Source organism: Canis aureus, chromosome 9 (genome assembly GCF_053574225.1).
Source record: "Canis aureus isolate CA01 chromosome 9, VMU_Caureus_v.1.0, whole genome shotgun sequence".
Classification (NCBI taxonomy): Eukaryota; Metazoa; Chordata; class Mammalia; order Carnivora; family Canidae; genus Canis; species Canis aureus.
The window spans coordinates 3767537-3775712 of record NC_135619.1 but is presented as its reverse complement, the minus strand read 5'-3'; the positions used below and the strand labels follow the sequence as shown (position 1 = coordinate 3775712).

General features: G+C 41.1%; 1 pseudogene; it reads right to left on the bottom strand.

Moving 5' to 3' along the window:
• Positions 1-395: 395 nt before the first annotated feature.
• Positions 396-1351, bottom strand: LOC144319996 (olfactory receptor 6B1-like; annotated as a pseudogene).
• Between the last annotated feature and the right edge of the window lie 6825 nt (positions 1352-8176).

Here is an 8176-nt window from a genome sequence, read left to right as displayed (position 1 = left end):
AGCAATCAATAGTACACTTAATGGAGTGAACACTGAGTAATGCATAGAATTGTTGAATCATTATGCTGTACACCTGAAACTAATATAACACTATATGCTACAGAAATTATAGAACAGCTATTTCAGTAGGGTTCAACTCAAAATATAAAGTGAGAGAATTGTCCAAAACAGATGGCATGTATTTCACAATATCATTTTCAATGATTTCCATTTTTTATATTTTTAAAGTTTTAATTATTTAAGTGATCTTTACACCTAATTTTGGGCTTAACTTCATGAACCTGAGATCAAGAGTTGAATGTTTTACTTACTGAGCCAACTAGGCATATATCAATAATTAGTATTCTGAAACATGGTTGGAAATGCATTCTAAATTGTTCATTTTAGTTGATTTCTCAAATTTCTTGCATGTATCTGAACAAGAGAAATCTTTTTTGAGCTAGAACCTTCCTGAAAGCTTTCTTCACCTCTTTGTTTCTCAGGGTGTAAATGAGAGGATTTATCAATGGAGTGACCACACAGTAGAACACTGAGATTAATTTACCAATAGTGAAGTTGTACTTGGCTGGAGGGCGAACATAAGCAAAGATAATGGTGCCATAATAGATAGAGACCACAGTGAGGTGGGAGGTGCAAGTGGATAATGCTTTCTTCCAAGCCTCACGGGAAGGCAGTCTCATTACTGTGACTATGATGTGTCCATAGGAAGACATAGTGAGAAAGAACTTAGAATCACAACAGAGCTACATGTGTAGCTCAAGGCCTCTGCCAAAAATGTATCTGAGCAGGAGAGTTTGAAAATGGGGTCTGAGTCACAAAAGAAATGGTTAATCTTCTGAGGCCCACAAAAGTTGAGATGTGAGATGAGTATAGTAGACAGGAGAGGGGAAGTGAATCCCCCAATCCAAGATCCAGCTGAAAACCACAGACAGATATGGATACTCATGAGGAGTGAATAATGGAGAGGACTGCATATGGCCAGGTACCGATCATAGGCCATCACTGCCAGCAGGATGCACTCTGTAGCTCCCATGGAGAAAAAGAAGTAGTACTGGGTGATACAACCAGAAACAGAGATGGTAACATTCTGTGAGAGGCAGGTGTCCAGTAATTTAGGCATCGTGGCTATGGTGTACCAGATCTCCAGGAATGACAAATTTCCTAAGAAAATGTACATGGGCATTTGGAGTGTGGAATCTAACACAACAATGAAAATGATAAGAATGTTTCCCACGAGGGAGAGCAGATATACAATAAGAAATATCACAAACAAGGTGATCCGCAGATGTAGAACACCAGGGAACCCAAGAAAAATGAACTCTGTCACTCTTGTTTGGTTTGTTATATCCATAGCTCATCATCTCTGATCTAGAATAAATCAGCAAAGCCCAGAAGATAATATACGAACATGAAGACAAGTTAGAACATTTTTGTAGTCATTTATTTTATGATGATTAGGAACCATAGTAGCAATACAAATGAATGGCTAAAATATAATTGGTATCTTTATAAAATTTTTTCATGGATTAACTCACTTGGTTTAGAAAACACATCTCCATTGTATTCTATTTTTGTAAGCGTCAATGCAGGGCTTGAACTCAGTATCCTGAGATCGGGACCCATGATGAGATTAGGTGCCCCTAAATATTCTATCAACTTACATTTTATAAATGAAGAAACTAAAGGGACAAATAATCTCCCCACAGTTACATCATACACTTGAACTGGTGGGATAAAATTTAAGCTCAGCCATGTTGACTCAAATGACAAAAGCCAATAGATACAATGTGGTTATGGAATTGTTTATCACTGGAGAATTAACAAATAGAAAGATGGTCAAGAAATTTTAAGACAATGTGGATCAGCTACCATTAGATCCTTGGGGAAGGTGGGTTGTGTCCAAGAATAGAAAGTATAATAATAACTTGCTGTATCAAGATGAATATTGCCTATGATTTTATCTTAAAAATTTCCAATTTATTCCATCACTTAATGTTGGTAAGAGGATGGTATGTGAATAAGCTTTGTCTCCAGAAAACAAAACAAAGGGTCAGATTCAAATTTATAAAAAAGATATTTTTATAAATATTTAAACCTTTCATGATTTTTGGTTTGCTTGTTTTTAAAATAGACATATCCGTATATTTTCCTACATTTGTTAGAAAAAGTCAAACAAATACATTTTTATTTTATTTATTTATTTATTTTTATTTATTTATTTTTTTATATTTATTTTTTATTGGTGTTCAATTTACTAACATACAGAATAACCCCCAGTGCCCGTCACCCATTCACTCCCACCCCCCGCCCTCCTCCCCTTCCACCACCCCTAGTTCGTTTCCCAGAGTTAGCAGTCTTTACGTTCTGTCTCCCTTTCTGATATTTCCCACACATTTCTTCTCCCTTCCCTTATATTCCCTTTCACTATTATTTATATTCCCCAAATGAATGAGAACATATAATGTTTGTCCTTCTCCGACTGACTTACTTCACTCAGCATAATACACTCCAGTTCCATCCACGTTGAAGCAAATGGTGGGTATTTGTCATTTCTAATAGCTGAGTAATATTCCATTGTATACATAAACCACATCTTCTTTATCCATTCATCTTTCGTTGGACACCGAAGCTCCTTCCACAGTTTGGCTATCGTGGCCATTGCTGCTATAAACATCGGGGTGCAGGTGTCCCGGCGTTGCATTGCATTTGTATCTTTGGGGTAAATCCCCAACAGTGCAATTGCTGGGTCATAGGGCAGGTATATTAATAACTGTTTGAGGAACCTCCACACAGTTTTCCAGAGTGGCTGCACCAGTTCACATTCCCACCAACAGTGTATGAGGGTTCCCTTTTCTCTGCATCCTCTCCAACATTTGTTGTTTCCTGCCTTGTTAATTTTCCCCATTCTCACTGGTGTGAGGTGGTATCTCATTGTGGTTTTGATTTGTATTCCCCTGATGGCAAGTGATGCAGAGCATTTTCTCATATGCATGTTGGCCATGTCTATGTCTTCCTCTGTGAGATTTCTGTTCATGTCTTTTGCCCATTTCATGATTGGATTGTTTGTTTCTTTGGTGTTGAGTTTAATAAGTTCTTTATAGATCTTGGAAACTAGCCCTTTATCTGATATGTCATTTGCAAATATCTTCTCCCATTCTGTAGGTTGTCTTTGAGTTTTGTTGACTGTATCCTTTGCTGTGCAAAAGCTTCTCATCTTGATGAAGTCCCAATAGTTCATTTTTGCTTTTGTTTCTTTTGCCTTCGTGGAGGTATCTTGCAAGAAGTTACTATGGCCGACTTCAAAAAGGGTGTTGCCTGTGTTCTCCTCTAGGACTTTGATGGAATCTTGTCTCACATTTAGATCTTTCATCCATTTTGAGTTTATCTTTGTGTATGGTGAAAGAGAGTGGTCTAGTTTCATTCTTCTGCATGTGGATGTCCAATTTTCCCAGCACCATTTATTGAAGAGACTGTCTTTCTTCCAATGGATAGTCTTTCCTCCTTTATCGAATATTAGTTGCCCATAAAGTTCAGGGTCCACTTCTGGATTCTCTATTCTGTTCCATTGATCTATGTGTCTGTTTTTGTGCCAGTACCACACTGTCTTGATGACCACAGCTTTGTAGTGCAACCTGAAATCTGGCATTGTGATGCCCCCAGATATGGTTTTCTTTTTTAAAATTCCCCTGGCTATTCGGGGTCTTTTGTGATTCCACACAAATCTTAAAATAATTTGTTCTAACTCTCTGAAGAAAGTCCATGGTATTTTGATAGGGATTGCATTAAACATGTATATTGCCCTGGGCAACATTGACATTATCACAATATTAATTCTGCCAATCCATGAGCATGGAATATTTTTCCATCTCTTTGTGTCTTCCTCAATTTCTTTCAGAAGTGTTCTATAGTTTTGAGGGTATAGATCCTTTACATCTTTGGTTAGGTTTATTCCTAGGTATCTTATGCTTTTGGGTGCAATTGTAAATGGGATTGACTCCTTAATTTCTCTTTCTTCAGTCTCATTGTTCGTGTAGAGAAATGCCACTGACTTCTGGGCATTGATTTTGTATCCTGCCATGCTACCGAATTGCTGTATGAGTTCTAGCAATCTTGGGGTGGAGGCTTTTGGGTTTTCTATGTAGAGTATCATGTCATCAGTGAAGAGGGAGAGTTTGACTTCTTCTTTGCCAATTTGAATGCCTTTAATGTCTTTTTGTTGTCTGATTGCTGAGGCTAGGACTTCCAGTACTATGTTGAACAGCAGTGGTGAGAGTGGACATCCCTGTCTTGTTCCAGATCTTAGGGGAAAGGCTCCCAGTGCTTCCCCATTGAGAATGATATTTGCTGTGGGCTTTTCATAGATGGCTTTTAAGATGTCGAGGAATGTCCCCTCTATCCCTACACTCTGAAGAGTTTTGATCAGGAATGGATGCTGTATTTTGTCAAATGCTTTCTCTGCATCCAGTGAGAGGATCATATGGTTCTTGGTTTTTCTCTTGCTGATATGATGAATCACATTGATTGTTTTACGGGTGTTGAACCAGCCTTGTGTCCCAGGGATAAATCCTACTTGGTCATGGTGAATAATTTTCTTAATGTACTGTTGGATCCTATTGGCCAGTATCTTGTTGAGAATTTTTGCATCCATGTTCATCAGGGATATTGGTCTGTAATTCTCCTTTTTGGTGGGGTCTTTGTCTGGTTTTGGAATTAAGGTGATGCTGGCCTCATAGAACGAGTTTGGAAGTACTCCATCTCTTTCTATCTTTCCAAACAGCTTTAGGAGAATAGGTATGATTTCTTCTTTAAACGTTTGATAAAATTCCCCTGGGAAACCATTTGGCCCTGGACTCTTGTGTCTTGGGAGGTTTTTGATGACTGCTTCAATTTCCTCCCTGGTTATTGGCCTGTTCAGGTTTTCTATTTCTTCCTGTTCCAGTTTTGGTATTTTGTGGCTTTCCAGGAATGCGTCCATTTCTTCTAGATTGCCTAATTTATTGGCGTATAGCGGTTCATAATATGTTTTTAAAATCGTTTGTATTTTCTTGGTGTTGGTAGTGATCTCTCCTTTCTCATTCATGATTTTATTAATTTGAGTCTTCTCTCTCTTCTTTTTAATAAGGCTGGCTCACGGTTTATCTATCTTATTAATTCTTTCAAAGAACCAACTCCTGGTTCTGTTGATCTGTTCCACAGTTCTTCTGGTCTCGATTTTGTTGAGTTCTGCTCGAATCTTTATTAACTCCCTTCTTCTCTTGGGTGTAGGATCTATTTGCTGTTTTTTTCTCTAGCTCCTTTATGTGTAAGGTTAGCTTTTGTATTTGAGTTCTTTCCAGTTTTTGAATAGATGCTTGTATTGCGATGTATTTCCCCCTTAGGACTGCTTTTGCTGCATCCGAAAGATTTTGAATGGTTGTATCTTCATTCTCATTAGTTTCCATGAATCTTTTTAATTCTTCCTTAATTTCCTGGTTGACCCTTTTATCTTTTAGCAGGATGGTCCTTAACCTACACGTGTTTGAGGTCCTTCCAAACTTCTTGTTGTGATTTAGTTCTAATTTCAAGGCATTATGGTCTGAGAATATGCAGGGGACAATCCCAATCTTTTGGTATCGGTTCAGACCCGATTTGTGACCCAATATGTGGTCTATTCTGGAGAAAGTTCCATGTGCGCTTGAGAAGAATGTGTATTCAGTTGAGTTTGGATGTAAAGTTCTGTAGATATCTGTGAAATCCATCTGGTCCAGTGTATCATTTAAAGCTCTCGTTTCTTTGGAGATGTTGTGCTTAGAAGACCTATCGAGTATAGAAAGAGCTAGATTGAAGTCACCAAGTATAAGTGTATTATTATCTAAGTATTTCTTCACTTTGGTTAATAATTGATTTATATATTTGCCAGCTCCCACATTCGGGGCATATATATTGAGGATTGTTAAGTTCTCTTGTTGAATAGATCCTTTAAGTATGATATAGTGTCCCTCTTCATCTCTCACTACAGTCTTTGGGGTAAATTTTAGTTTATCTGATATAAGGATGGCTACCCCTGCTTTCTTTTGAGGACCATTCGAATGGTAAATGGTTCTCCAACCTTTTATTTTCAGGCTGTAGGTGTCCTTCTGTCTAAAATGAGTCTCTTGTAGACAGCAAATAGATGGGTCCTGCTTTTTTATCCAGTCTGAAACCCTGCGCCTTTTGATGGGGTCATTAAGCCTGTTCACATTCAGAGTTACTATTGAGAGATATGAGTTTAGTGTCATCATGATATCCATTCAGTCCTTGTTTTTGTGGACTGTTCCACTGAACTTCTTCTTAAAGGGGAATTTTAAGAGTCCCCCTTAAAATTTCTTGCAGAGCTGGTTTGGAGGTCACATATTCTTTTAGTTGCTGCCTGCCTTGGAAGCTCTTTACCTCTCCTTCCATTTAGAATGAGAGCCTTGCTGGATAAAGTATTCTTGGTTGCATGTTCTTCTCATTTAGGACCCTGAATATATCCTGCCAGCCCTTTCTGGCCTGCCAGGTCTCTGTGGAGAGGTCTGCTGTTACCCTAATACTCCTCCCCATAAAAGTCAGGGATTTCTTGTCTCTTGCTGCTTTAAGGATCTTCTCTTTATCTTTGGAATTTGCAAGCTTCACTATTAAATGTCGAGGTGTTGAACGGTTTTTATTTATTTTAGGGGGGGGGGTGATCTCTCTATTTCCTGGATCTGAATGCCTGTTTCCCTTCCCAGATTTGGAAAGTTTTCAGCTAGAATTTGTTCAAATACATATTCTGGCCCTCTGTCCCTTTCGGCACCCTCGGGAACACCAATTAAACGTAGGTTTTTCTTTCTCAGGCTGTCGTTTATTTCCCTTAATCTATCTTCATGGTCTTTTAATTGTTTGTCTCTTTTTTCCTCAGTTTCCCTCTTTGCTATCAACTTGTCTTCTAGGTCAGTCACTCGTTCTTCTACCTCGTTAACCCTCGTGGTTAGGACTTCTAGTTTGGATTGCATCTCATTCAATTGATTTTTAATTTCTGCCTGATTAGCTCTAAATTCTGCAGTCATGAAGTCTCTTGAGTCCTTTATGCTTTTTTATAGAGCCACCAGTAGCTGTATAATAGTGCTTCTGAATTGGCTTTCTGACATTGAATTGTAATCCAGATTTTGTAACTCTGTGGGAGAGAGGACTATTTCTGATTCTTTCTTTTGAGGTGAGGTTTTCCTTCTAGTCATTTTGCTCAGTGCAGAGTGGCCAAAAGCAAGTTGTATTGGGAAAAAGAGAAAAAGAGAGGAGTGAAAGAAGGAAAGAAAAGAGAAAGAGAAAACAAAGGGAAGAAAAAAAAAGAAAAAAAAAGAAGAAAAAGAGAAAGAAAAAGAAAGGAGAAAAAAAGGGTGTGGGGGAAGGAAACAAATCAAAAAGCAAAAAAAAAAAAAAAAAAAAAAAAGAACCACGGGGGAGTATCTTCTGATTCTGTGTACTTTAAGTCCCTTGGCTTCTCCTGGAAGTTGTCAGTCGGTCTAGCTGGTGTTCTGGGGGAGGCGCCTGTTGTGCTGATTTTCAGGTGTTAGCACTTGGGGGAGCTGCTCTGCCCCTGCCTGGTGCAGGGCTCAGTGGGGGTTGTTTACCCCGTGAGGCCGCAGGAGGAACAGCCCCAGTGGCGGGGCAGCTCTGGAGCCCTGGATTCAGCTCCGGCAGGAACTCCGAGCTCTCCGTCTGCAGGGCCTGGAGGCTCCGGGGCGGGGCCGCTGATCTGCTCAGCTGGGGCAGGAGCGTCCTTGCTGTCCTGGGCCCTACCGGCCTCTGCCTGTCCCGGGGGAGGCGGGATCCTGGGCTGTTACGGCGCCCTGTGCTCCGGAGCCTGCGCTGGTGGATTTGCGCTCCCGCCCCGCAGCCCCCTCCGCGGAGCCGCCCCCGAGCCCCCCGAGCTGCTCCCGCCCCGCAGCCCCCTCCGCGGAGCCGCCCCCGAGCCCCCCCGAGCTGCTCCCGCCCTGCAGCCCCCTCCGCGGAGCCGCCCCCGAGCCCCCCCCCTCCAAGCTGCTCCGGGTCCCGCCGTGCGCGCTGCAGCCCTTGGGGAGCTCGGCGCACTCTCCCGGGGTGCAGGTGTCTGTTAGTGTCCCCGGGAGCCCGAGGGCATCCCCGCCCTCCTGGGTCCTGCTCCAACTCCCTGCGGGCCCCTTTCCCCCGGGAAGGTCGG